Below are 12,833 nucleotides of genomic sequence, written 5' to 3' on the forward strand. Positions count from 1 at the left end.
TTCTTGGACTGCAAGAAGGCGTTTAACACAGTACCACACAAGAGATTAGTGCAAAAACTGGAGGACCAAGCAGGGATAACAGGGAAGGCACTACGGAGGATCAGGGAATATTTGTCAGGAAGACAGCAGCGGGTAATGGTACGTGGCGAGGTGTCAGAGTGGGCACCTGTGACCAGCGGGGTCCCACAGGGGTCAGCCCTAGGACCAGTGCTGTTTCTGGTATTTGTGAACGACATGACAGAAGGAATAAACTCCGAGGTGTCACTGTTTGCAGATGACGTGAAGTTGATGAGAAGAATTCATTCGATCGAAGACCAGGCAGAACTACAAAGGGATCTGGACAGGCTGCAGACCTGGGACAGCAATTGGCTCCTGGAGTTCAATCCCACCAAGTGCAAAGTCATGAAGATTGGGGAAGGGCAAAGAAGACTGCAGACGGAATACAGTCTAGGGGGTCAGAGACTACAAACCTCACTCAAGGAAAAAGATCTTGGGGTGAGTATAACACCAGGCACATCTCCTGAAGCGCACATCAACCAAATAACTGCTGCAGCATATGGGCGCCTGGCAAACCTCAGAACAGCATTCCGACATCTTAATAATGAGTCGTTCAGGACCCTGTACACCGTGTACGTTAGGTCCATATTGGAGTATGCGGCACCAGTTTGGAACCCACACCTAGCCAAGCATGAAAAGAAACTAGAGAAAGTGCAAAGGTTTGCAACAAGACTAGTCCCAGAGTTAAGAGGTATGTCCTACGAGGAGAGGTTAAGGGAAATCAACCTGACGACACTGGAGGACAGGAGAGATAGGGGGGACATGATAACGACTTACAAAATACTGAGAGGAATTGACAAGGTGGACAAAAACAGGATGTTCCAGAGACTGGACACAGCAACAAGGGGACACAGTTGGAAGCTGAAGACAGATGAATCACAGGGATGTTAGGAAGCATTTCTTCATCCACAGAGTAGTCAGGAAGTGGAATAGTTTGGGAAGCGATGTAGTGGAGGCAGGATCCATACATAGCTTTAAGCAGAGGTACGACAAAGCTAATGGTTCAGGGAGAGTGACCTAGTGGCGACCAGTGAAGAGGCGGGGCCAGGAGCTTGGACTCGACCCCTGCTACCTCAACTAGGTGAGTACAACTAGATGAGTATACACACACACACACACACACACACACACACACACACACACACACACACACACACACACACACGCACACACACACACACACACACACACACACACACACACACACACACACACACACACACACACACACACACACGAGCCAGGAGCTCGGACTCGACCCCCGCAACCTCAACTAGGTGAGTACCAACACATAAGGGACACTACCAGAGAGAGAGGAGAGGATGAAACAGTGAGTCTGGATCTAGTATTCATCTTGAATAGCGCAGATAATGAGGACATCACATATGAAAGACCCCTGGGGGCCAGTGATCATGTGGTTTTAAGCTTCGAATACATAGTAGAGTTTCAATTGGAAAGGGAAGCAGGAAGGGCCGGACGAGTGAAACCAAACTACAAGGTGGGACTACGCAAGCATGAAGAACTTCCTGAACAGGGTTCAGTGGGACGGAAAACTGGCAGGGAAGTCAGTAAACGAGATGATGGAATATGTGACAACAATATGCAAGGAAGCTGAGGAGATAATTGTACCCAAGGGTAACAGGAATAATGAAAAAGCCAGGATGAGCCCTTGGTTCACCCAAAGGTGCATGGAGGCCAAAACCAAATGTTAGTTTCATATTGGAATATGCAGCGCCAATCTGGAACTCTCACCTAGCCAAGCATGTAAGGAAACTAGAGAAAGTGCAAAGGTTTGCAACAAGACTGGTCCCAGAGCTAAGAGGTATGTCCTACGAGCAGAGGTTAAGGGAAACCGAGCTGACGACACTGGAAGACAGGAGGTATAAGGGGATATGATGACGACATAAAATACTGAGAGGTATAGACAATTTAGACAGAGACAGGATGCTCCAGAGATGGGACACAGGAACAAGAGGTCACAGCTGGAAGATGAAGATTCAAATGAATCACAGGGATGTTAGGAAGTATTTCTTCAGTCACAGAGTTGTCAGGAAGTGCAATAGCCTGGGTAGTGATGTAGTGGAGGCAGGATCCATTCATAGCTTTAAGAAGACGTGTGATAAAGCTCACGGAACGGGAAGAGTGACTGAGTAGCGGTCAGTTGAAGTGGCGGGGCCAGGAGCTGTGACTTGACCCCAGCAACCACAACTAGGTGAGCACACACACACACACACACACACACACACACACACACACACACACACACACACACACACACACACACACACACACACACACACACACACACACCTGGTAAAGCACGTCAAGAAATTAGAGAAAGTGCAAAGGTTTGCAACAAGACTAATTCCAGAGCTATGGGGAATGCCCTACAAGCAAAGGATAAGTGAAATGGGCCTGACGACACTGGAGGAGAGGAGGGTTAGGGGAGACATGATAACGACATACAAAATTCTGCGAAGAATTAACAGGGTGGACAGAGACAAGATGTACAAGAGATGTTACACAGGAACAAGGGAACACAATTGGAAGTTGAGAATACAGATGAATCAAATAGATGTAACGAAGTATTTCTTCAGCAACAGAGTTGTCAGGGAATGCAACAGTCTGGCAAATGAAGTAGTGGAGGCTGGAACCATACATAGGTTGAAGACAAGGTATGATATAGGTCATGGAACAGAGAGAGATATAAAGAGAGAGAACCCAATAACGATCAGTGAAGAGGCGAGGCCAAGAGCTATGAATCGATCCCTGCAACCACAAATAGGTGTGCACACACACACACACACAAAAAACATCATTTATCCACCCACAGACAAACAGGAAAGGCAAGTGGATAATGCCCACACCCAGTGTGTGAAGGGAGCATATAAAGATCCCGGTGCGTAATCTAGTGTGCTCACTGTCTTCCTGTTACGTCCTCCGTCAAGATCACATCTTGATCTACTACTTCGCCGACGTCGTATACGCTGCACCTGATACTTTCTCTCTGTTGATGACACCAGAAATAACAATATTCGGTATCCATTTCCTGAGAGAAAACTTGAAAAGTGCATAAATTAGAAAACAAGACAAGAATACTCCGTAAAATATTGGAGTAGTTTCCTTCCCCATCCTCTCAATTTTTTTAATGTCTTTGTGATAGTGGTGTGTGGATATTGTAATACTAATGAAAAGATTCAGGACAAACAGTTAGTCTGTGTTGAGTTTTGGAGGTTTGACTTTCGCGCGCATCGAAAACTGATAGGGATGTTGTGGGTCACTGAATCGTGTTCCCTGTGCACTTTTCGAAACCCACCCAAGGTACACACACATACACACGCACACACACACACACACACACACACACACACACACACACACACACACACACACACACACACACACACACACACACACACACACACACAGAAGGGTCAGGGGAGACATGATAACGACATACAAGATACTACGAGGAATAGACAAGGTGGACAGAGACAGGATGTTCCAGAGTGGAGACATAGAAACAAGGGGTCACAATTGGAAGCTGAAGACTCAGACGAGTCACAGGGACGTTAGAAAGTATTTCCTCAGTCATAGAGTCGTCAGGAAGTGGAATAGCCTAGCAAGTGAAGTAGTGGAGGCAGGAACCATACATAGTTTTAAGAAGAGGTATGACAAAGCTCAGGAAGCAGAGAAGGAGAGGACCTAGTAGCGATCAGTGAAGAGGCGGGGCCAGGAGCTGAGTCTCGACCCCTGCAACCACAATTAGGTGAGTACACACACTCACACACACACACTCACACACACACGCACACACACACACACACACACACACACACACACACACACACACACACACACACACACACACACACACACACACACACACACACACACAAACACACACACACACCGACAGACAAGTATGTGAAGAGCTCAACATTAGATTTAGAAAAGTATTTTCAGTGGAAACAGAAAGGACTCCAGAAAGCTCGAATGGTAGAATACACCAAAAAGTGCTGGACACAATGCGCACAACAAAGGAGAAGGTGAAGAGGCTGCTAAGTGAACTAGATACCTCAAAGATGGTGGGGCCGCAGAACATCTCTATTCCATGGGTCTTGAGAGAGGGAGCCGAGGTGTTGCATATGCTCCTAACAACAATCTTAAATACATCTGTCGAAACTGGGCAACTACCTGAGGTGAGGAAGACAGAAAATGGTAAAACTAGTACTCTTTTCCAGGCTATCACTTCTTTAGGTTCAGTCCTGTAGAAAGTCTTAGGGATTTTGTGGAGAAGGCAGTAATGTCAGCAAGAAAGACTTTCTACAGGACTAAACCTCAAGAAGTGATGGCCAGGAAAAATGTACTAGTTTTACCATACAATGAGAATCTGGCTTACCTGCGTGAGGCATTAAAAAAGATCAATATAAACTTTGCTTTCAAAAACACGTGGACAGTGAAACAAAGGATGATTAAAAACACATCCTCCAACAAAGTCGGTGGGGTTTATAAGGACCCATGTACTCAGTGTCCTTTCTCATATATCGGTCAAATAGGTAAATTTCTGGAAACCAGAATTGCCCAGCATGAGTACTCAGTCAGGACAGGGCAGGAGTCGAATGCTGTCTTTAACCACGTTAGTGCATGTAATCACCCACCGGAATGGGATGCTGCCCAGATTATAGTTCCAAACAGTTCTGTCATGGAAAGAAACAAAATTGAATCTTCCCTCTTCAAACTTGAAAGGAATACAGTATATAACTCAAATTGTGAGCTATACAAGTTAGATGGCTATTTAGTAGAGTCCATTGTACACAATCTTAAACAACAATGCTATACAAAATCACAGGATTCCTCGTTATGCTAGGTGGGTTGATGGATTGGTGACGCCCGACCAATGTCTGCACACCGAAACTTCATACCACGTCAGTTGTGAATGGTTATGTAACGTGTATAGCTGTTAGTGTACTATACAGTGACAAGCACATAAGATTATGAGATAACATAAGGAGAAGTTAAAGGGTATTAGTAGAAATTAGAAATTAAGATCATAGAAATATTATCGGAAAGGAATAGAAGATCCCTATGTATGGCATGTTAACCGACACTGAGAAGAATAGTAGACAAAATTTAGGAAGAGATGCTTCTCAGTACCTCAATAGAACATTCGAGTACCCTGAGTTAACTTCATTCTAATCCCCGTTTAGTGAGCAGTATTTATACTACTGTATAAATACTGCTCACTAATAATCCTGGATTGTTTGGTTCAGTGGATTAAGGAGTCATTAGTTATCGCCCACCATCAGGCAGGCCAAAGCAGCATGGGTTCGAGTCCTTGGCTAGTCGCAGTGTTGTTATTGATCAATACCACTCTTTCGTGGGCACAATAATATATATATATATATATATATATATATTATATTATATTTTTTTTATTTTTTATTATCACACTGGCCGATTCCCACCAAGGCAGGGTGGCCCGAAAATGAAAAACTTTCACCATCATTCACTCCATCACTGTCTTGCCAGAAGGGTGCTTTACACTACAGTTTTTAAACTGCAACATTAACACCCCTCCTTCAGAGTGCAGGCATTGTACTTCCCATCTCCAGGACTCAAGTCCGGCCTGCCGGTTTCCCTGAATCCCTTCATAAATGTTACTTTGCTCACACTCCAACAGCACGTCAAGTATTAAAAACCATTTGTCTCCATTCACTCCTATCAAACACGCTCACGCATGCCTGCTGGAAGTCCAAGCCCCTCGCACACAAAACCTCCTTTACCCCCTCCCTCCAACCTATATATTATATATATATATATATATATATATATATATATATATATATATATATATATATATATATATATATATATATATATATATATATATATATATATATATATATATTATTGTAACTACGAAACGAGTGGTATTGATCAAAAAAACACTGCACAAGCCAAGGAGTCAAACTCATGCTATTTTGTCTATGCAATGTTGTTATTGATCAATACCACTCGTTTCGTGGTTACAGTAATAAAATATACTGCTTGTTGAGCTGGTACACAAAAAGGGAGTAGAATGAAATTAGCTCAGAGGCGTCCACACCACCGTATATCCTTCAATGGTGGGTACAACATCTAGCTTGCTGGATGCACCATTGTTCGAGATTATGTGGTCTAGTGGTCTAAAGCGTCATACGTTTTCTCTCACCATGAGGGGGGCCAAAATAGCATGGGTTCGACTCCTTGGCTAGTGCAGTGTTGTTATATATATATATATATATATATATATATATGTATGTATGTGTGAGTGTGTGTGTGTGTTACAGGTAGTAAGGTGGTAGACATCGACCGCCCAGGGAGATACTACAGTCCTGCCAAGTGAGTGTACAAAGGAAGCCTGCAATCGTTGTACATGATTTATTTATTTATTTAGTAATTTGAGCATAAATACAGACGTACAAAAAATACAGGTAAGAGCAGCATGCCAAAGCCACTTATATGCATAGCATTACGGGCTGGCTTAAAATTAACTTAAGATTAACTAGGCAATGATGAAATCAGTGATAAAACATTATTGTAGACAGATAACTATAAAGCACAAATGAGTTTTACAAAGACAGGTCATGTGGTTGCATGCATTGCTGTACATTCAGTCGAATGGAGTATTCTGTTAGATTGGGTTTTAGGTTTAACATTTATGTGATATAATTGTGAGAAACATTTAAGATATACAATTTATAAGGTTCAGTTATTCAGTATTTATTTGGTTTTGGGTGAGTAAGTGATCTTTGAGAAGAGACTTGAATTTATAAACAGGTAGTGTTTCTTTTATATTTACAGGTAATGAATTCCAGATTTTAGGGCCTTTTATGTGCATTGAGTTTTTGCATAGTGTGAGATGGACACGAGGAACATCAAAGAGTGATCTGTGCCTTGTGTTATGGTCATGTGTTCTGTTGAGGTTGGCAAGGAGATGTTTGAGGGGAGGATTAATATCAGAGTTAAGTGTTCTATGTATGTAATAGGTGCAATAATAAGTATGGATGTTTTGTATGGTGAGTAGGTTGAGTGTTTTGAATATTGGTGGAGTGTGCTGCCTGTAGTGAGAATTTGTTATCATTCTAACTGCAGCCTTTTGTTGGGTAATTAGTGGTCTGAGATGGTTAATTGTTGAGCCCCATGCACAAATTCCATAGGTGAGATAGGGGTAAATAAGAGAGTGATATAGGGCTAGGAGGGCTGACTGTGGAACATAGTACCGTATCTTCGATAGTATGCCTACAGTCTTGGAAATTTTCTTAGAAATTTGTTGTATACGTGTATGAAATTTGAGTCTATTATCAAGGTGGATTCCTAAGAATTTTCCCTCTGTTAGCTTTGTGATAGGTGACCCGTTTATCATTATGTTAAGAGGGACATCTGATGGTAGGATTGCTCGTGTCTTTTCTCTGTCTCATAAACATGCAAGATTACAGGTACATCTTACTACTTCTACTTACACTTAGGTCACACTATACATGCATAGACAAGCATATATATATATATATATATATATATATATATATATATATATATATATATATATACATATATATACATATATATATATATATATATATATACGTATATATATATATATACATATATATATATATATATATATATATATATATATATATATATATATATATATATATATATATATATATATATATATATATATATATATATATATGCTTGTCTATGCATGTATAGTGTGACCTAAGTGTAAGTAGAAGTAGTAAGATGTACCTGTAATCTTGCATGTTTATGAGACAGAGAAAAGACACGAGCAATCCTACCATCAGATGTCCCTCTTAACATAATGATAAACGGATCACCTATCACAAAGCTAACAGAGGGAAAATATATATATATATATATATATATATATATATATATATATATATATATATATATATATATATATATATATATATATACATAAACACACTTCTGGGTTTTCTTCTACTTCCTTATTAGATCTTGTTCTTGTTTATTTCCTCTTACCTACATGGGAAAGCGTAACAGAATTTTTCCTCTGTAAGCCATGAGTGCCGTAAGAGACAACTAAAATGCCGGGTGCAAGGGGTTAGTAACCCCTTTCCCTGTATACATTACTAAATTTAAAAAGAGAAACTTTCGTTTTTCGTGTTAGGTCACCCTGCCTCGGTGGGAAATGGCCAGTTTGTTGAAAGAAGAAAGAAGATATGTATGTACTCACCTAGTTGTGGTTACAGGGGTCGATTCATAGCTCCTGACCCCGCCTATTCACTGGTCGCTTCTGGGTCTTTCTTCCTGCTCCATGAGCTTTATCATGCCTTTTCTTAAAGCTATGTATGGATCCTGCCTCCACTACATCACTTCCCAAACTATTTCACTTCCTGACAACTCTGTGATTGAAGAACTAATTCCTAATGTTCCTGTGATTCATCTGAGTCTCCAGCTTCCAACTGTTTCCCCTTGTTGCTGTGTCCCATCTCTGGAACATTCTGTCTCTGTCCACCTTGTCAATTCCTCTCGGTATTTTATATGTCGTTATCATGTCCCCCCCTATCTCTCCTGTCCTCCAGCGTCATCAGGTCGATTTCCTTTAACCTCTCCTCGTAGGACATACCCCTTAGTTCTGGGACTAGTCTTGTTGCAAACATTTGCACTTTCTCTAGTTTCTTTACGTGCTTGGCTAGATGTGAGTTCTAAACTGGTGCCGTATTCTCCAATATGGATCTAACGTACACAGTGTACAGGGAATGTGTGTGTGTGTGTGTGTGTGTGTGTGTGTGTGTGTGTGTGTGTGTGTGTGCACTATCCTTTGCACTGGTGCTGCGTACTCCAGTATGGGCCTGACGTACACAGTATATAAAGTCTTGAACGATTCCTTACTGAGGTACCGGAACGCTATTCTCAGGTTTATGTGTGTGTGTGTGTGTTTGTTTGTGCCTGTGTGTGTGCGTGTGTGTGCGTGTGTGTGTGTGTGTGTGTGTGTGTGTGTGTGTGTGTGTGTGTGTGTGTGTGTGTGTGTGTGTGTGTGTTTGTGTGTGCATGTGTGTGTGTCTATATGTGTGTGTGTTGTGTGTGTGTGAGTGTGTGTGTGATTGTGTGTGTGTGTGTGTGTGTGTGTGTGTGTATGTGTGTGTGTGTGTGTGTGTGTGTGTGTGTGTGTGTGTATCTGTGTCTGTGTGTGTGTGTGTTTGTGTCTCTGTGATTTGGAAAAAGGCATTAGAGGTAGTATAGCGGGGTAGCAGAGCGTGGACAGGAGGAGGAGAGGACAGGTGGCCACCTGGGGCTGGACGCTAACACACTCAGGGACTAGGCGTAAACACGAGGAGCGAGACCACTTCCCTGCACCTAATGTTCTTATCAGTGGACAGTGTCAGGAGCTTCTCCTTGTCGCCCAGCGCTGCCACCAAGTGTCTCATGTCGCCCTCACCTGCCACACCATGTGTGCTGTGTCTCTCAGCTCGGTGTCACACTGCATTCTTGACTCACTCAGCTCAGTTACAAGGCGTTCTTGTGTCACTCAGCTCTGTCACAAGGCGTACGGCGTCTCTCTGTTCTGTGTTATACCGCAAACTCTTCACTCAGCTCTCTGACATACGAGACTCTTTTGTCACTTAGCTCAGTGTCATGCGAGGTTCTTGTGTCACTCAGCACTGTGTCATACGATATTCTTTAGTCACTGAACTGTGTCATACGAGGTTCTAATGTCACTGAGCGCCGTGTCATACAAGGTTCTTCTGACGCTTAGCTCTGTGTCATAAGGTATTCTTGAATCGCTGAACTATGTCATAGGAGGTTCTTGTGTCACTCAGCATTGTATCATACAAGGTTCATATGTCACTCAGCACTGTGACATATGCGGTTCATGTGTCACTCATCACTGCGACATACGAGGTTCATGTGTCACTAAGCACTGTGTCATACGAGTTTCATGTGACATTTTGCACTGTGTCATATGAGGTTCATGTGTAACTGAGCTATGTGTCACACGAGACTCTTTTGTCACTTGGCTTCATGACATGCGAGGTTCTTGTGTCACTCAGCTCTGTGTCATACTACATTCTTGAGTCACTGAGCTATGTCATACGAGGTTCATGTGTCAATCAGCTCTGTGTCACACGAGGTTCATGTGTCACTCAGCACTGTGGCATACGAGGTTCAAGTGACACTCTGAACTGTGGCACATAAGGTTCATGTGAAGCTGAGCTATGTGTCACTTAGCTCCGTGTCATCCGAGGTTCTAATGTCACTCAGCACTGTGTCATACTATATTCTTGAGTCACTGACCTACGTCATACAATTTTCTTGTCACTCTGCTCTGTGTCATACAAGGTTCTTGTGTCACGCATATCTGTGTCATACAACATTTTTGAGTCAGTGAGCTATGTCACACGAGGTTCATGTGACACTCAGCACTGTGTCATATTAGGGTCATGTGTCATTCAGCACTGTGTCATATGAGGTTCTTTTGGTACTCAGCACTGTGTCATACAAGGTTCATGCGACACTCTTCACTATGACATGGGAGGTTTATGTAGCACTCAGCACTGTGTTATATGAGGTTCATGTCACTTAGTACTGTGTCATATGAAGTTCGTTTGAAACTCTGCACTGTGTCATATGTGGTTCTTGTGCACTCATTTCTGTGTTCTCGAGGTTCATGTGTCACTCAACTCTGTGCTGTGTCATAGAAGGCTTTTGTGTCACTCAGCACTGTCATGTGTGGTATATATGACACCAAGCACTGTGTCATACGAGGTTCATGTGTCACTGAGTTCTGTGTCATACGAGTTTCATATGACACAAAACTCTGTCATACGAGGTTCTTGTGTCACTCAGCACTGTATCATATGTGGTTTATATGACACCCAGCATTGTGTCATACGAGGTTCATGTGTCACTGAGTTCTGTGTCATAAGAGTTTCGTATGACAAATTTCTGTGTCATACGAGGTTCATGTGTCACATAACACTGTGACATACAAGGTTCATGTGACAGCACTGTGTCATACGAGGTTCATATATCATTCAGCACTGTATCATGCTAGGATCATGTGGCACTCAGCACTGTGTATTTGAGGTTCATATGTCACTCAGCACTATGTCATACTAGGTTCATGTGTCACTCGGCATTGTGACATACGACGTACAAGTGTCAGTCAGCACTGTGTCAACCGAGGATCATGTGATACTGAGCACTGTGTCATATTAGGGTCATGTGTCACTCAGCACTGTGTGATATGAGGTTTTGTGGTACTCAGAACTGTGTCGTACGAGGTTCATGTGACATTCTGCACAATGACATAGGAGGTTTATGCGACACTCAGCACTGTGTCACGCGAGGTTCATGTCACTTAGCACTGTGTCATACGATGTCCATGTGTCCCTCTGTACTGTGTCATACGAGGTTCATGTGTCACTTAACACTGTGAAATACGAGGTTCATGTGACACTCAGCACTGTGTCATATGAGGTTCATGTTTCGCTTTGTACTGTGTCATAACAGGTTCATGTGTAACTCAAAAGTGTGTCATATAAGGTTTATGTGTTACTCAGCACTCAGTCATATGAGATACATACGTCGCTTTGCACTGTGTCATGTAAGGTTCATGTTACACTCACTACTGTAACATACGAGGGTCATGAGCCACTCAGCACTGTGTCACATGAGGTTCATGTGTCTCTCAGCAATGTGTCATACGCGGTTTTTGTGACACTCAGCATCGTGAAATATGAGGTTCATGTGTCACTTAGCAATGTGTCATATGAGGTTTATGTGACACTCACCTCTGTGTCATACGAGATGCATGTGTCGATCTGCACTGTGTCATACGAGGTTCTTGTGTCACTAAGCAATGTGACATACAAGAACATGTATCACTCAGCACTGTGTCATACGAAGCTCACGCGACACTCAACACTGTGTCATACAAGGTTCATGTGTTACTCGAAACTATAACACATAGGGCTCACGTGTCACTTATTCTCTGTGTCATACAAGGTTCATATGTCATCCAGCACTTTGACATACGAGGGTCATGTGTAACTGAGCACTGTGTCATATGAAGTTCATGTGTCACTCAGCACTGTGAAGTACGAGGTTCATGTGTCACTTAGCACAGTCAAACGAGGTTCATGTGTCACTCAGCACTGTGACATATGAGGGTCATGTGCCAGTCAGCACTGTGTCATACGAGGTTCCTGTCTCACTAAGCACTGTGTCATACAAGGTTCGTGTGTCGCTCCGAGTACTGTGCCGTACAAGGTTCATGTGTATCTCAGAGCACTGTGTCATAAAAGGTTTAAGTGTCACTCAGCACTGTCTCAAACGAGGTTCCTGTGTCACTCAGCACTGTCATACGAGGTTCATGTGTCACTCAGCAGTGTCATACGAGGTTCATGTGTCACTCAGCACTGTCATACGAGGTTCATTTGTCACTCAGCAATGGGACATACAGGGTTCATGTGTCACTTAATACTGTCTCATAAAAGGGTCATGTGTCACTAAGCACTATCATACGACCTTCATGTGTCACTCGGCACTTTGTCATATAAGGTTCATGTGTATCTTAATACTGTGTAATGAAAGGTTCATGTGTCACTCAGCACTGTCATACAAGGTTCATGTGTCACTCAGAACTGTGTCATACAAGGTTCATGTGTCTCTCAGCACTGTTATATAAGGTTCATGTGTCACTCAGCACTGTGTCATACAAGGTTCATGTCACTTAA

This window comes from Cherax quadricarinatus, chromosome 1, assembly GCF_038502225.1.
Source record: "Cherax quadricarinatus isolate ZL_2023a chromosome 1, ASM3850222v1, whole genome shotgun sequence".
NCBI classification, from domain to species: Eukaryota; Metazoa; Arthropoda; class Malacostraca; order Decapoda; family Parastacidae; genus Cherax; species Cherax quadricarinatus.